General features: G+C 44.0%; 1 protein-coding gene across 6 annotated transcripts in view; it reads right to left on the bottom strand.

Annotated features, from left to right (window-relative positions):
* Chit1 (chitinase 1) overlaps positions 1 to 16,076 on the bottom strand; it is a 47,609-nt gene that overhangs the window by 15,063 nt on the left and 16,470 nt on the right. Inside the window, 2 exon segments of one of the 6 annotated variants that reach the window (NM_001270846.1) lie at positions 2,016 to 2,116; positions 4,687 to 4,708. The gene's annotated coding sequence lies outside the window, so the exon portion shown is untranslated. 6 annotated transcript variants of the gene reach the window in all.

Below are 16,076 nucleotides of genomic sequence, written 5' to 3'. Positions count from 1 at the left end.
TAAAGATTTCCCCCCCACGTTTTGTAGGCTGCCTTTACAGAAATGCTGGTGTCCTCTGCTGTGAAGAAGGTATTTAGTCATGAGGTACCATTTATTAATTATTGGACTTACATAATGTTTCCACTACCAGGATCTTGTTCAAAAAGTCCTTTCCTGTGCCAGTGTGGTGGGGAGGTGTGTTTCTTGAAAGCAACCAAAAAAGACGGATCCTGTTTTCTTTTTTTTTCTTGGTTCTTTTTTTCGGAGCTGGGGACCGAACCCAGGGCCTTGCGCTTCCTAGGCAAGCGCTCTACCACTGAGCTAAATCCCCAACCCCCGGATCCTGTTTTCTAATTCAAACTGTTAGTTTGTGTCTTTCTGTGGAGGAGTTGAGACCATTGTTAATACTCAGAATTACTGCTGGAAGATGTGAACTACTGCCTGTCACTTTGTGGCTCTTGTGTTTTCTCAGATGTATAAAGAGAACTATAAACACACTCAAGAGGTTACAGGGAACACAAACAACCGAGACAAGCCATGGAAAGATACGTTCTCAGTGCTGGACATGGCTTCCTCTCTACAAGTCCCCTTCCCACACTCATGTCCTTTTGTCTTGTTTTGTGACTCATTTGGCTTAAGGAAGGCCATCTGTGTGACCACTGGTTTAGAACTGTCCTCTGGAGCCTGGTAGACTCATCTGATGACAATGATCGCTCCTTCCTGGGAATCTATCAGTAGCCAATAATTCAGGAGCCTTAAAAGCCCCCCTCCATCCCTGTCTTGACTGATGACAGCCCCAGTTCTGTGCAGGCCCTGGGGAGGCATCTGTAGCTGCCTTGATATCTGATGTATGATACCAGGGCTGAGGCCAGAAGACAGCATTCCATGGCCTTTTCCCTATCTTCCCGTACTCCCCTGTCCACTCCCTGCCCTTCTGTAAAGTTCCCTGAGATTCAGGGCAGTTGCAATGAATGTTCTGGTTAAGGGCGGGCATTCAGCCTTTCCTAGTCTTAGCATCTGGAACAGCATGACTCTCTGCTTTCATCTATGGTGTAAACGCAGAGGTTCAGAAAGCAGTTTCAAGCCATGTCAACTCAGTTACACAACAGCACTAAGTTCCCCCCAGGGTCCAAGACTTTCCCTGTCACGGGCTTCTAACCGGATTTATGGAATCAATACTTCAGGTCCAAACAAAGAGCAGGTTATGGAGTTCACTATTTAACTCATGACAGGACCTTAGTGAGTAGATTACCAATGCTGTGTGCAATGTCTGGTGTGTGCATGGATTCCAGGGTCCAGAGGGAAGCTACAACTTCTACAGGACTTAGCGTCTGGGTTAATATGAGTGGTCTGAAGCCTGTGGTACGTTTTCTTGATGGTTGTGGTTGGGCCCAGCCCGCTGTGGGCAGTGCCATCCTTGATCTGGAGGGCATAAGAGAGCAGGCTGAGCAAGACACACTGAGCAAAGCAAGTGAGCAGCACGCCTCCATGGCCTCACTTCCTTTAGTGATGGACAGTGGTGTAGACCTATAAGCCGAGATAAAACCTTTCCTCCTCAAGTTGCTTCTGGTCATGATATATCATTATAGCAACAGAGATGCTAACTAAGCAAGCCCCTTAGTCTCCCTGAGCTCTGCTTTCTTTGCTCATCAAGAGAATTCTACAGGGCTGGAGAGATGGCTCAGTGGTTAAGAGCACTGGCTGCTCTTCCAGAGGTCCTGAGTTCAAATCCCAGCAGCCACATGGTGGCTCACAACCATCTGTGATGAGATCCAATGCCCCTTCTGGTGTGTCTGAAGACAGGTACATGGTACTTGCATATAATAAATAAAAATATCTTTAAAAGAATTCTACAGAGGAGTGCCGTGAAGGCATGCAAGCTGGTATTCTTCTTTGCTTTGGTGTTGCTGCTTTGCTCTTTGGAGACAGGGTCTCATTGTGTAGCCAAGGCTAACCCAGAACTACTATTCTTCTGTTTCAGCCTCTTGAGTGCAGGGCTTGCAAGAGTATATCACATGGCAGCCACTTCTGCTCACCCTCTGAGGTCATCAGGGATCTGTCACCTCTGAGATAAGCTCCCTTGAAGGTCCTTCAGAAGTTGGCTGAGGAGCGCGTGGTGCCCTGTGACTCTGCTTTCCTGTGAACACACAGATTTGTTTCAGTGTTTCTGACTCTGCGTGGGATCCTGGCATTGGCAGAAATGCCTGGGGTTGTGGATGGGAGTGGGGAGGCTAATGGAGGGAGTTTGGTCAGGGTGGGGAACTTCTCTAGGGACTTTTCTTATCTCTCACGTCTATGATGGAATGACTGGTAGCTTTGGGTCACCAAAAAGACCTGACAATGGCGCCTGACTGCAGAGCTGCTCAAGTGTCCCAGCATCCCAGGGCCTCTGCATGCTCCATAGTCACCCACCGTTAGCATCCCCAGCCACCATGGTAAGTCTATCCACTCTTTTCTGTTTTGATTGTTGTTGTTTTCTTCCTTTTTTGTCCGACATCACTTCTTCAAGGGAAAGTGTGTAAAACCTAGTTTAGACGCACACAGGATCCTCTGAGCAGCTCTGCATAACCTATTGTGGTTTGGGGGCTCCAAATCACATCTCCTCAATATTAAGGTCGATTAAGTTGCGATAAAGAATCACATACCCTTCTGGAGACTCCTAAGACACACACTAGCCACCCAGAGGAAGTCCGGTCTCCAGACAAGCACCTCAAGAAGTACAAACATGTTTCCTGCACCTGCAAACTCATGCGGGGCAGGGGCCATGGCTCCTATCCTCAATCTCAGCTCTCCGACTACTGAGCCAGGAAATTACACTGGTTCAAAGCTAACCTCAGCTACATAGTGAGTTCAAGGCTAGCTTGGACTACATAGTGAGACCCCATCTTAAATAAAAGAAAACAAATAACAATCCCAGGTGGAACTTCATTTACAAGGAATAAAACCAGGTCAAAGGCTGTCACTGTCACTGCTCAGAACTGATGTTTTGGTTGTTACTCAGGGTATACACACACACACACACACACACACACACACACACACACACACACACAGGTAATAGCCCATCTTTCCTGGAGAAACAAGTGTTATGAAAAACCCTGCATTGCACTAAAAATAAGCATGTTGAGGTGCTTCTGGGAAGCAGCAGGAGAGCGGTACAGCCACTGAGCTCACTAAGAGATTGCATCCAGGCTTTGGCACAGTTCTATCGTGATCTGTTGGCCATGCCTGCTCCTAACAGATGTCAGTCTGGGTTCAGGATGCAGGAGGAGGGATCATAGCCAGTAAAACAGCTGAGGAGGCGTCCCCAGGAATAACCCAAAATTCCACCCAAGGAAAAGGATCTCAGTCCTCAACCAGGTCACCATCTGTGGAAGACAGATCTCTGGTACCTCTGACATAATCTTCACAGCTCTAATTTCCAGGCCTTGGTTTCCTGGTTCCTTTCTAGGGAAGCCCTCTTTAGCCCTTAAATCTCACAGAGAACCCTCTGGCCATGTCTTGTTCTTCCCCAGTCAGTTACCTCGCACAGCCTTCCCCAACTTCTTTATAACTGTTTAGAACAGCAAAGAAAGCTCTAGTGTTTAGACAGGCAGCATGGGGTGTCCCAGGGGGCTCCCCAAGAAATTACTTTAGGGGCTTTAAACCCTCCCTTCCAATCTATTGGGTTTCCCATTACTCTCCCGAGCTCTTCCCAAACAAATGCAAACACATCTAATGTAAAATAAAAGGAACGTTCAAGACCAGTCCCCAGTCCTGGTGGCAGAACAGCCTTCATGGTTAGCATCCATATTAGCCGGCAGAGTTGGCTGATGGCAGCCTCCTCCTCTGTAAAATGGAGGCAAGACTGTCTTCCTGCTGTGCTATAGACCAAACGGACAAGGTGTGTAAAGGCTTTGTTCCTGGCTAGGACCCGGTCAGGTCTCTGAGATGCTGCAGTTGCCATGTGGTGTCCTACAGCCCCCCACTGGCTACGCTGAAGCATCTCTGTAGTTGAGTTGGCCACACCCAGGGCTGGGCTTATCCTTCTACTCTGTATGCTGTCCTCAGGGGTCAGCAATGGGGTGAGCTCTCAATGGACGTCCTGTAAGTTTTTCTTCCCATGGTGTCAGCTCTTCCCTACCATAGTAAGAGGCATCATCGGACACCCAGTTCCCCAGTCACCTAGTGTATTAGTTAGGGTTTTACTGCTGTGAGCAGACACCATGACCAAGGGAACTCTTATAAGGACAACATTTAATTGGGGCTGGCTTACAGGTTCAGAGGTTCAGTCCATTATCAACAGGGTGGGAACATGGCAGCATCCAGGCAGGCATGGTGCAGGAGGAGCTGAGAGTTCTACATCTTCATCTGAAGGCTACTAACAGAATACTCCCAGGCAGCCAAGATGAGGGTCTTAAAACCCACATGCACAGTGACACACCCACTCCAACAGAGTCACATCTTTTAATAGTGCCACTCCCTGGGCCAACTATATGCCAACTATCACACATAGAAACTCCCTCTTTTCTCCACCCTCAATGGCCAGGTGTTACTAGCTGGCCTATCTCCTCCACCTCCACGATGGTGTCAGCTGGTACCCTGCACACCAACAGAGCCTCTTCTCTGAGTTCCCTCCTTCCTCTCTGCCCTCTGCTGGCACTTCCGGAGCAGCCAGGGTGTCCTTTGAGACACTTTAATCAGACCCTGCCTGATACAGCTTCTTACCATGGCCACCTCAGTGGTGTCCATGGAATTTAGAATAAGACTAGCTCTTTGACCTCATCTCTGGAAAGTTCCAAATATGTTCTTTGAGGAAGCCTTCACACCTGCCCTTGTCACCTCCTGGAATATCATTCCCTGCAATCTTCACACATTTCTCCCTATTCGGGCTCTCCCTGACCACTCATGCATCCATCCATCCACTCACCCACTCATCCATCCACCTACTCACCCACCCACTCATCCATCCATCCATCCATCTACCCTTTCCTACCACCAGAATGTAAGCTTTCTCTTGTTTACAGTCTCTAGTGCCTAGAGTATCTCCCAATGTGTGTTTAATTCATATTTATGGAATAAATAAATAAATGTGGTCCACTGTGATACAATGACATAGCAAGAACGTGTGTTTGAACCCTGCCCTCAGTTACCAGCACAGATCGCCTCACCCTTTGATATTGCCTAAGGGACACAGTCTGAGGTGCAGTTTTGGTTCTGATATTTGGCTTTTGTCCTTGGCTTCTGACACGGTCCCTCGTCACTTGGGATTTCCTGAGTGACAGGAATACTATTTGCTTTAACCAAATGTCCCTTGGTACCCTCCTGTATGGGAACCGGTCACCAGAAAACCCAGTAATAACGGGAAGCTTGCAGTGTTCAAGCCCACACTTCCTTTCTGCACAGGACATTCTAATTTCCATTAAGAAGAAGCAATGGGGGGTAGCAAGATGGCTCAGCAGGCAAGGTACTTGTAGCCAGGCCTGGTGATCTGAGTTCAGTCTCTAAAACTCACCTAGTGGAAGGAGAGAGAGGAGTTGTTCTCTGACCTCCAGAGGAACACCGCAGCAGGCATGCCCTCCTCTAATACATAAGCAGAGATGTTGTCTCAATATATTGCTATGGGGGAAAGAGGTTTGCATTGTGCGTGCAGATTGAACAGGTCTCCTCTACCTGCTCCTGAGTCCCTGGGGTATATAAATCTACTGGGACAGAGCAAATAAAAAATGGGGCAGAAATGTTTGGTGTTTGGAAGGTGGACGTAGAATGAGCAGGTGTGTGTGGCTGAGCAGATCTAGAGAGGCCTCAGGTTATACGGAGAGGTCACAGGCAGCAGGAGAGGGTACGCTGAGGCACCCGGAAAATGCTGAGTCAGCAGAGCTTTAAGGTAGGCTAAAAGGTCACAAGAGGAAACTGTCGGATCCGAGATCTTCTCTACCCACATCAAATACAGGCATAGAGCAGTTTCTGAAGACTTGAATCCTGGCACAAGGCTGAGTGCTGTGTTAGATGCTAGACCAAAGGGAGAATCAGAGGGCAGGAAAACTAAATGTATACTAGCATCCTACCCTCCATTGCAGCCCTAGAAATCCAGGAAAAAGGCTGAAAACATTTCAGTCCAAGAGAAGGCTTACCAAGGCTTTCAGCTGCAAGCTACTGAAATTCAAATGACATTGGCAAGATTCTAACAGAACAGCTCTCTCCTGCCATTCCTATGAGAGGGCCTCAAATAAGGAGTCTCTCAAACCTCCAGATTCCAATGGCTTTGGATGACTCTGTTGCTTACGGGAGGAGAGCCAGGTGTGTGAGGGAGAGCCCCAGACAGAAAACAAACACTCAGAAAGCAACAACTTAGAGAACCCAGAGCGGCACCTGTGAGTGATTCTGAGTTTCTAATCCCAAACAGTCACGCTCTGCTCTGCAGGGGTTAAGGGGGGAGGCGCGTCCTTCAGGCACCTGGGGCCAGCAGTGAAACAATCTATAAAGAGGCAAAAAGGAAAACTCACTTCAGCCAGACTTAGCCAGCCAGGCTGGATCAAACATCTGGAGTCTGATGCCGTGAGGTTACTGTAAGCATATTTAAACACAGTACAATTTAGGAAAGGTTTCCTGGCATAGGACAGTCCCAGGTACAGAAGGAGGCATAATTACATCAAAGCTCCATGTGCGTGTCACTTCATCCAAGATGGCTTCCAGAGCTAGGCCCACATGCTTAACTTAAGGCCTTGGGAAGGATCTGCTGAGATCTTGGTCATACAGAGAGTGTAGAGGTCATTTGAGTTATTAGCCACTCCCAGTCCTTGTTGTGGGAGCTTGGGGGAGCCCCTGGCTATACCCATGATGCAAAGGTAATCTAGACTATTAAGAATATCCAGTCCTGGGGTTGGGGATTTAGCCTAGGAAGCGCAAGGCCCTGGGTTCGGTCCCCAGCTCTGAAAAAAAGAACAAAAAAAAAAAAAAAAAAAAAAAAAAGAATATCCAGTCCTGGTTGCAGGGGCTTGATTTGGCCTGTCCCTTCAGATAATACAAAGGTCACCTAGACTGTCAGCCACATCTGGTCCTGGTTGCAGGAGCTTGACATAGTCCTTCAGATAACATAAATTACTGGGCTGTTAAACTTAATGTGTCTGGCTTTTGTCCTTGTTCTTGTCCAAATCCCAGCCTTTTGGGTAGAAAAACTCCCTTTCCTTTGAAAAGACAACAGTGCCTACCTAACATCCCTGATTTCCCTGGTGATCTGAGAGTGCGAGGACCTGCGCGCTCCCAACATCGCTTACGAACAATGAGAATATGTGACTTAACTCTTTAAAATCGCTTTACACTGTCGGGCATGGTGGCACACACCCCCAGTCCCTGCATTCAGGAAGCAGAAACAGGCAGATCTCTAGTATGCATAGCAAGCTCTAGGCCAGCCAGGCTGCATAGTAAGGGCACACCTTAAAGTAAAACACCTTTATACTTACCAGTGGGCTTAAAAATCTCGGTCAAAGAAGATAAATATTAATTAATCCCATAAATAAAATAAAAAACACCTGCTGTCCTTATTTGTCAAACATCTTCTAGGTAAGAGATTATAGCAGTTTGAATTATAGTGGCCTCTATAGGCTTCTAAGTTTGAATATTTGATCCCTGGTTGATGGCACTCTCTGCCTCCTGCTTGCTGTTTGAGATATGAGTTCTCAGCTTTCCCTGCAAACATATCTTTGTTCCACTGGCTGGACTCTAACCCCTAGAATGATAAGACTTATTAAATGATTCGATTTTATAAGTTGCCTTGGTCGTGGTGTGTTATCATAGCAACAGAAAAACAACTAAGAGAGAATTTTGTACTAGAGAGTGGAGTATTGCTATGGCAGACCTGACCGTGGGTATTTTGAGAAGTGTGAAAGACTTTGAACTGAAAAGGTAGGTAGACACTATAAGTGTAGCTTAACGGGCCCTCTCGGCAGAAGCTTGGAAGACGGCAATGCTGGGAGCAGTGTGGACTGTGGGCCCAGTCTAAGAGGTTTCATAGCAGCACAACATCAGAAACTGGGCTAGAGAACGTTTTACGATATTTTGGCCATGTGTCTATCTTCTGCCCTTGCCCTAAGGATTTTCCTCAGGCTAAATTCAAAGTGAATGGACTGACTTCTCTGGCAGAAGGGATTTCAAGACAGCCTCTCGACTCTGTGGCATGGCTTTTAGTAATCACTCTTAGGAAGGTCTATGGTAAAAAAAGAGCCTAGAGCTCAAAAAGAAACACAAAATATACTTTTGTACATTTTTCCTTTGGGGAGAAAAGAGCACTAGGACATTTAGTAGTGGACCTAAGGTGTGATGGTTTGGGTGAGCATAGCTCCTATAGGCTACGGATTTGAATGCTTAGTTGTCTAGTTGGTAGACTATATCACGAAGGATTGGGAAGTGTGGCCTCGTTGAAGGAGATATGTCACTAGGGGTGGGCTTTGAGGTTTCCAAAGCTCATGTTCTCTCTCTCTCTCTCTCTCTCTCTCTCTCTCTCCCCTCCCCACCCCCTCAGGTGAGGGTATAAACTCTTGATTCTGCATCAGTACCAAGCCTGCCGGAAGCCATGCTTCCCACCATAATAATCATGGACTGACTGAAACTGTAGGCAAGTCCCCGACTAAATGTTTTCTTTTATAAGTTGCCTTGGTCATGGGCTCTTGATATAGCAACAGGGAAGTAGCTAGTGCACAAATGCTCTCCAGGCCTTGGAGGCTGTGACAGCTCCCTTCTATTCCTTCGGTATAATATGTGGGATAAACCAACTTGAGAGCAAAGGATGATTTTGGCTCCTGGTTTCGGGGGTTTTGGTCAGGCGGCCCTGCTGTTTGCGATCTGTGGTGATATCACACTTGGTGTAATGGTAAAATGCATGGTAGGGTCACTTCATGACTAGGAGACAAAACAGAGGCAGAGGAAGAGACTGGTGTCCTGCAATTCCCCCAGGGCATGCTGGGACCTTCAGGTGGATTCTGCCTCACCTCTGCTGGAGGTGAAACCTGGAGAAATGATTCATCCTGCTGTCCAAGAGAGTGGAGATCGGTGGGGGTGGGAGGGTGGAATGCAAGGTGGAGAGGTGGGGTTGGGGGGGAGTGGTAATTGTTTGAAATTCTACTTAGAGTGCCTTCTGTGTAAGCTTAGATCTTTCAAAACCTATTTAATAACGACTCTTAAATGCCTCAACCTCCCTTCTAGCCCACCACCCACCAGAGGAAAGGACAGGTTAATAGGAAACAGGGGTTGGGGAACCTGTTTAGAATAGTTCTTTGGGGCGATTCCAATCTTGCAGTCTAGTCCACTAGCAAACACCGAACACGAATCAGCAGCGGCAGTTCAATAAGAGAAACTGAGAGCCTCTACCAACCAGCAAGAGATCAAGCAAGCAGCAAGAAGCCGTCAGAATGTCAGGAGAAGTTATTTGGCGAGTTACTCTCTACAAAGTCACAACAAGCGAAGATCAGTGATGCATTGCAAGGAGAACCAATGCAAGAGCTTCCTCCCACTGTCTGTAGCGTGGGAAGATATTCTTTCTGAACATCACTGTCCCCTTTCACTTGACAGCTTTAACAAAACATCTTCTCACCCGTGTCTCTACTTCAGCAAAACTCACGTGACACAACTGAGTCCCCAAAGAAACCGGAAATTCCCACTTGACTTCTGTATAAAAGTTTGTTCTGTGAGGGACATTATAAGAGCCTTATTTGTTTGGGGCGCAACTGACCAACTCCACCCCCAGCCCCAAACCTTCTTGTCTCATAAAAGGAAACATGAAAACTAAAAAATTCTTTGGACAGTCATGGCTCAGAAATGCAGGTCCTATGCCAGGCATGCTTGCTCAGTGCCTGTAATCCTAGCACGTGAGAAGCAGAGGCAGGAAAATCAGGAGTTCAAGACCAGCCTTGGCTATCAAAACGAAAACAAAACCTAAGAAGGAATTGTTGGAAAAGCTCAGGGACAGTTATAAATATAGCAGGCAGTAAACGGCGCTGGCTCCCTGTCAAGTTAATATAAACTATCACAGTAAAATATTTTTCCAGTTTCTTTTATTTGAAAACATGATGTCTGGCTTTCAACAACAATGAATTCTGCGACATACTAAAAAAAGAAAAGAAAAATACAGTTTAAAAAGCATCAGTCATAGATCATAGTTTAGAAGTTATATACACTTTCATATTCTTAGAAATTATAATATTAATAGCACCACTAATTGGTGCTTTGTATACTTTTCCTAGTAATCTCTAGGTAACAATTAACTCCATTTAGCCCTTCTCTAAATCTATGAATTCAATTTTCTATATATTTTATGTCTTAAAATGGTTTTGTAGAACGTATACAATATTGATTATTTTATGTACATGGGTGCTTTGCCTGCACATACGTATCTTCATTATTTATGTGTAATTTCCTCAGAGGCAAGAAGAGGGCATGAGATCCCCTGGGACTGGAGCCACCGTGTGGGTGCCGGGACTTGAACCCAGGTCCTCTAGAAGAGTGCTTAACTGCTGAGCCATCTCTCCAGACTCTGGCCTATGGATTCTGATCTTTGCTTTAAAATCTTTATCTCTAGCTTTTCCATCTAGAATCGTTTCCTTCTGTCTGAAGAACACCCTTTAATACTTTTTTTTAGTGTAAGTATGCTGGTAAAATAATTCCATTTTCTCATCACATGAAAATGTCCTACTTCGTGTTCTTCTTAAAGCATGTCTCTGCTGAGAATAGAATTACTCTCTCTTGGAACACTAAATATATCATCTTACTGTTCTAACAGCTGTGTTCCTGTGGAAACATTGGCTGTTAGCTTATATCTCCCTCCTTTTTAATAATTTCAAGATTTCATATTCCTTTGTATCTGCTTTACTCTGCTATACAGTGACGGGGCACCTTGTTTCGCTTTGTTTTATTGTTGAGGATTAACCGTGAGCCTCACACACCCGAGGCTTCGTTTGCCCCTCAGCAATGCGTTAAACTCGTGGATCCATGACTTCTCACCTTTCACTTTTAGAGATTTCCCAATCATCCTCTCCTCAGATAATCCGTTTTGAGACAGTATCTTACTCTGTGTTTCATGGTGAACTTGAACTTCTAGCAATCTCCTTACCCCAACCTCCCAAGTACTGTGAGCCACCATGCCTAGTTTTCATACATCTTGGCCTTCACATTCCCTTTTCTCGTCCCTTAATTATATGTTAAAACTTCTCAATTCTCATTTCTGCTTCTTGATCCCCATTTATTCTTCTCCGTTTTTTTTCTTATCTGTGCTTTCTTCTGAGCATTTTTTTCCTGATCTTCCAATTGACTAATTTTCTTCACAACCTCATCTAATCTTCTGCTTAATTCTTTCTCTGAGTTCTTAAACTCCCTTATTTTCTCCCTTTTCAGTCTCTCATTTATTTGGGTCTTTTTCAAGTTGGCTTTGTTTTCTTTTCTTTCTTTCTTTTTTTTTTCTGGAGCTGAGGACTGAACCCAGGACCTTGCGCTTGCTAGGCAAGCGCTCTACCACTGAGCTAGATCCCCAACCCCGGCTTTGTTTTCTTCTAGAAAAGTTCTCTACCCTGACTTGTTTTTCTTGAATACAGTAAGGGCAGTTATTTCAAAGTTGTGTTTCCTATAATTCCTGTGCCTTAAGTCTGTTTCTGTATCTGTTTTTTTTTTTTTCCGGTTTCTATTGATTTACATTCCTTTTGTGTTTTTGTTTCCTCATGTTACCAGGTTCGACTTTGTATCATTTTTATCTTTTTTTCCTTTGCTGAAGTAAAATTACATATAGTAAAATGTAGCCATCTCTTTCCCTCCCTGCCTACTGGGAATGGAACCCAGAGTCTTGTACGTCCTAGGCAAGCATTCTACAACTAGGTAACACTCCAGCTCTTAATGTATTCATCTTTCTACTTTTGTTGCTGTTTTGAGGCAGGGTCTCACTATGTAGCTCTGGCTGTCCTGGAAGTCACAATGTAGAGAAGGCTGGTCTGAAGCTCACAGAGATCCACCTGCCTCTGCCTTTCAAGTGCTAGGATTAAAGCTATGTACCTAGTTTTGATGTGTTCATCTTAAGTGCACAATTAATTGAATTTAAATAAATGTATACTTTGAGCTAGCTCACATTCCTGAGAAATTATAGAATTCCCCCTTTATTTAAAAAAGTGTATTGTATTTTTATTTATCTTTTTGTCTGCATGCAAGAGTGAAGTACCCACAGAGGCCAGAAGAGGGCATCAGATTCCTTAGAGCTGAAGTTACGGACAGTTGCAGCAGGCTGCTGTGGGTGCTGAGAACTGAGTGCAGGTAATCTACAAGAGTAGTGAGCGTTTTTAGCTCCTGAGCCATTTCTCCAGGACTAGAAAGATTTTATTACCCCATAGTTCTCTGATAGTCTTTCTTCTCAGTTCATCTGTAACCTTTGTATCCTGATCACTAATTTTATTTTCTGTCTATGACAACTTTGTCTGTTTTAAGACAGAATCTTTTTGGAATATTAAGTATGTGCTGTCTGTAAGAGGTTGGTCTGGTGCTGCTGTGTATTCAAATGGTAAATACTGGCCCTCAAGATCTGGTTGTCCCCCAAAGAAATTCTTACGCATAAACCGTGCTCCCCAAGTTAATTGGAAAATAAAAGGCTAAAGCCTGTGATTGAGAAATAGATAGAGGTAGATGGGTTTTCAGTCACCTGACTGGGGTGACTGAAAGGTAGAAGAGGGAAGAAGAGAGAGGAGACCAACGGAGGAGGAAGTCACCATGAAAGGAGACAGACTATGAGGACATGGCCAGGAGAAACAGCGAGTAACAAGGGACATATGTCTGGAATATAAATTAGAATCGCTTCAAAATTTGCCCAATCTAGGCTTACATCTTATAAATAAAATAACCTGGATTATGTGTCTTTTATGTGTGATAACTAGAATTTATAATTCATTTACAGATGTCACTCAGTGTGGGGCATAAACCAAAACCTTTTAATTCCACATTCATTTATTAGACATAAAAGATGGTTTCTAGCCCTCAGAGGTGCACTCCATTGAGAGACTCCACCACCTCTCAGTAAAGCCAGCAGCGGGTAGTGAGCGAAGGCTGTGGTAAGGTCTCTCTTGGCCTGCAGAATCTCAACAAACTTCCTCAAGCTACAACCTAAGGGTACAACCGGTGCCTGTCACAGGAATAGACCACTGCTAATTTCCCCAAACTTGGTATAACTCATGCTGTAGCCCTTGGGAAGGATCCTTCCAGATTGTTGTGCAGAGCAGACAATTCTCTGGGACTCTGCCAAGCAGCCACATGTGGTAGGAAAGATATACTTCCACCTGGGCCACAGGCAAGTTACCTCACAGCTAATTACAAAACTGAACCACAGCTTCCCTCAAGCCTTCCCCAGGCCCCGGTGCTGAAGCTTAGGGGCATGGCGGACAGGAGGTGGTCTTAAACTGCAGCCCAGTCAAGGTTTATGTGGGGAAAGCCTGGAGCTGTAAAAGTCAGAGGGAGAGGAATTAGCTCCATGTTGGTCTGAAGAGCCTGCAGTCTGAAGGAACTGCTTTCCAAAGCTACAATGGGACTTAGAAGCCCCAAATTTCTATGCTAGGTATTAAATTTCATTGTATTGGGGTCTTTGCTCTTTTATCTTTAAGATAAACGTATATTTTATATTAAAAATAAAGGGGAGACACAATGTCACAAGACATCTAATTATGTATAATCTTGCTATACTTACCATCATAAAAATAATAATTATAATATTAAGACAAATAAGGCAAAATAAGACAAATATAAAACAGAAAGAGACTGGGAACTTAGATGCTAGATCACAGGCTACAGAACAGAGGTGAAAGGACCTGGCACCTACAACAACACAGAAGGTAGCTCCAGATGAGGAAAACCCGCAAAGGCTTGAGGAATTAGAGGGGCAACCCACAGAGCTGTAATATATTAAATTAAGAATTCAGAATCTCGGGCTGGGGATTTAGCTCAGTGGTAGAGCGCTTGCCTAGCAAGCGCAAGGCCCTGAGTTTGGTCCTCAGCTCCGGAAAACAAAAAACAAACAGACAAATAAACAAACAGACAAACAAAAAACAAAAAGAAAGAATTCAGAATCTCTGGATACTCTCTTAAAGCAACGTCACACAATATAATTGTGTTTTGTTTTGTAGAGTTGAGATATGTACGTTTATTGACACATCTTGCTATGGATGCATATTGGAAATTCCCATGGGCTTCTGTGTCAAATTCTGAAGGGGATGAGTCTGAGACGGCACACCTATTGGAGACTGTCTTGGAAACGCCTTTGGTGACCCAAGCTGAAGCCACCCAGGCATATGTGTCCATTAGAAGACAACAGCTTTATGAACAATAGGGCACAGAGCCTATTCTGGATATAGGTCACGGTCCTACAGGTCAAGGCATTATGGGAAAACCGAACAAAACTTACAAGGAGGTGCTCATTGAGCAGAAGGAGGATAAGAAACATCCCAGGGATAGATTAAATGGTGCTTTGTTGACTTTGAACATTTTAAAAATCAGTAAGACGGGTAACACAACTATTAACAATCCATGGATTTTAGAATGAACTGCTGAATTAGACCAGACTGTAGAAGTTCTAATTCCAGAATGGAAGAAAGGAAATGTGTTGGATTGGAGAGATTTTTGCATTTGTTCCAACGAGAAGAGAAAAGCTATGTTTTCCATCCAATTATTAGAAATAAGATTTGACTGGGGAAAGACCTCCTGAAGATCTTGGCTACAGGCAGAAGGAAAAGAAAAATCAAAAGCACCAAATTGGTAACACATAATGCTAACCACACTCTAGTGAAACAACTCTGAAACTGGCTGGGACATATATATGTCTCCAGCCAGAATTTTAACTTGGATCTTATTGACTATAGAGTCCTCAAGACTTGTCATGTCATCCCTTCGTATGGCATAGATAAAAATTTATATTACAGTTTGGGTTAGAACCCAGACTAGCTCAAGAAAGGCAGATGTCTTTCACCTGCTCGAACAATGAACAAAAAATTCATTTTATTCGATCTATGTGCACTGTACATTTCATACATTGTTATTAAGAAATGTTACCTTTAAAAGTTGATGTGTTTTCAAAACAGAAGGACCAAATGCCAAGAGGAGGAGCAGGACCTAATGAGATTCATTCTGAAGGATGCTGAGGTACTGACACACTTGTTCTGGAATCTTGCTTCGTCCAGCCTTACAAACTGATCCAGCCAGGACCTCACTTCAATCTAAACTTTCATAGCACCCAGAGACTGGACAGCAAATGTCACAGCTATTTCTTAGGACTGTTTTCTCTGTTTTCTTGGGCCTGCAAAAAGAAATCCCACGTCCCAAATCAGGAAGCAATTTTAAGACCGTTGTCCCATTCCTTAAGTTGAGGTGTGTGGTTTTGGTCATCTTATGGGTTATGGATGTGTTGTCATTTAAGGGGATGGTCGCACATAGTTATGGCCTTGGACAGGGAGGAAAGGAAATAGGGAACTTAGACCTAGGGGTTTCTCTCTTTCCTTTCCTTTTCTCTATCCTTTCTTTCTTAGATAAAGGGAAGGGGATTGAGAAGAAAGGGGAGTATCGAAATATCATATAGGAATAATAGAAGAAAGGGGTAGAGTATGGAATCTACTCTTCAACTTAGAGTCATTGCTATTCTCAAATAAGGTTGTGTTTGTTTACATTGAAGCGCATTATCGTATTTGATACAGGCTTAAGGTTTTCATTGATACAAATCCTTATGTATTGATACAAAATATAAGGTTAATTTTGTTACAACATAATGTATGTATATATCAACTCTTGTAAAAGTATTTTGCCTATGCAACTTATTTACAAAAGACAAGGTTTAGTCCCATTGCTTTTAATAGCTTCCATTGCAAACTGTTAGGAATGGTTAAGAAATACAAGCCAATAGTCAGACAAACTTATGGCCATGTAAGAGACTAACTAGTCTAGATTATTACAAAAATATGCACCCAAGTTTGAACAGATAATAAATAGCTAGAAACAAGTAATATTTTCTTGTTAAAAGATGCTATCAATAGATAACTGGTCTTCAAAAACCTCAGAGATCCATTGAGTATGACATTTAAAGTTGTTTCGTTATTAAAGATCCTTTTCAATTA

This window comes from Rattus norvegicus, chromosome 13, assembly GCF_021556685.1.
Source record: "Rattus norvegicus strain SHRSP/BbbUtx chromosome 13, alternate assembly SHRSP_T2T, whole genome shotgun sequence".
Taxonomy (NCBI): domain Eukaryota; kingdom Metazoa; phylum Chordata; class Mammalia; order Rodentia; family Muridae; genus Rattus; species Rattus norvegicus.
This window is presented reverse-complemented; position numbering and strand designations above follow the sequence as displayed.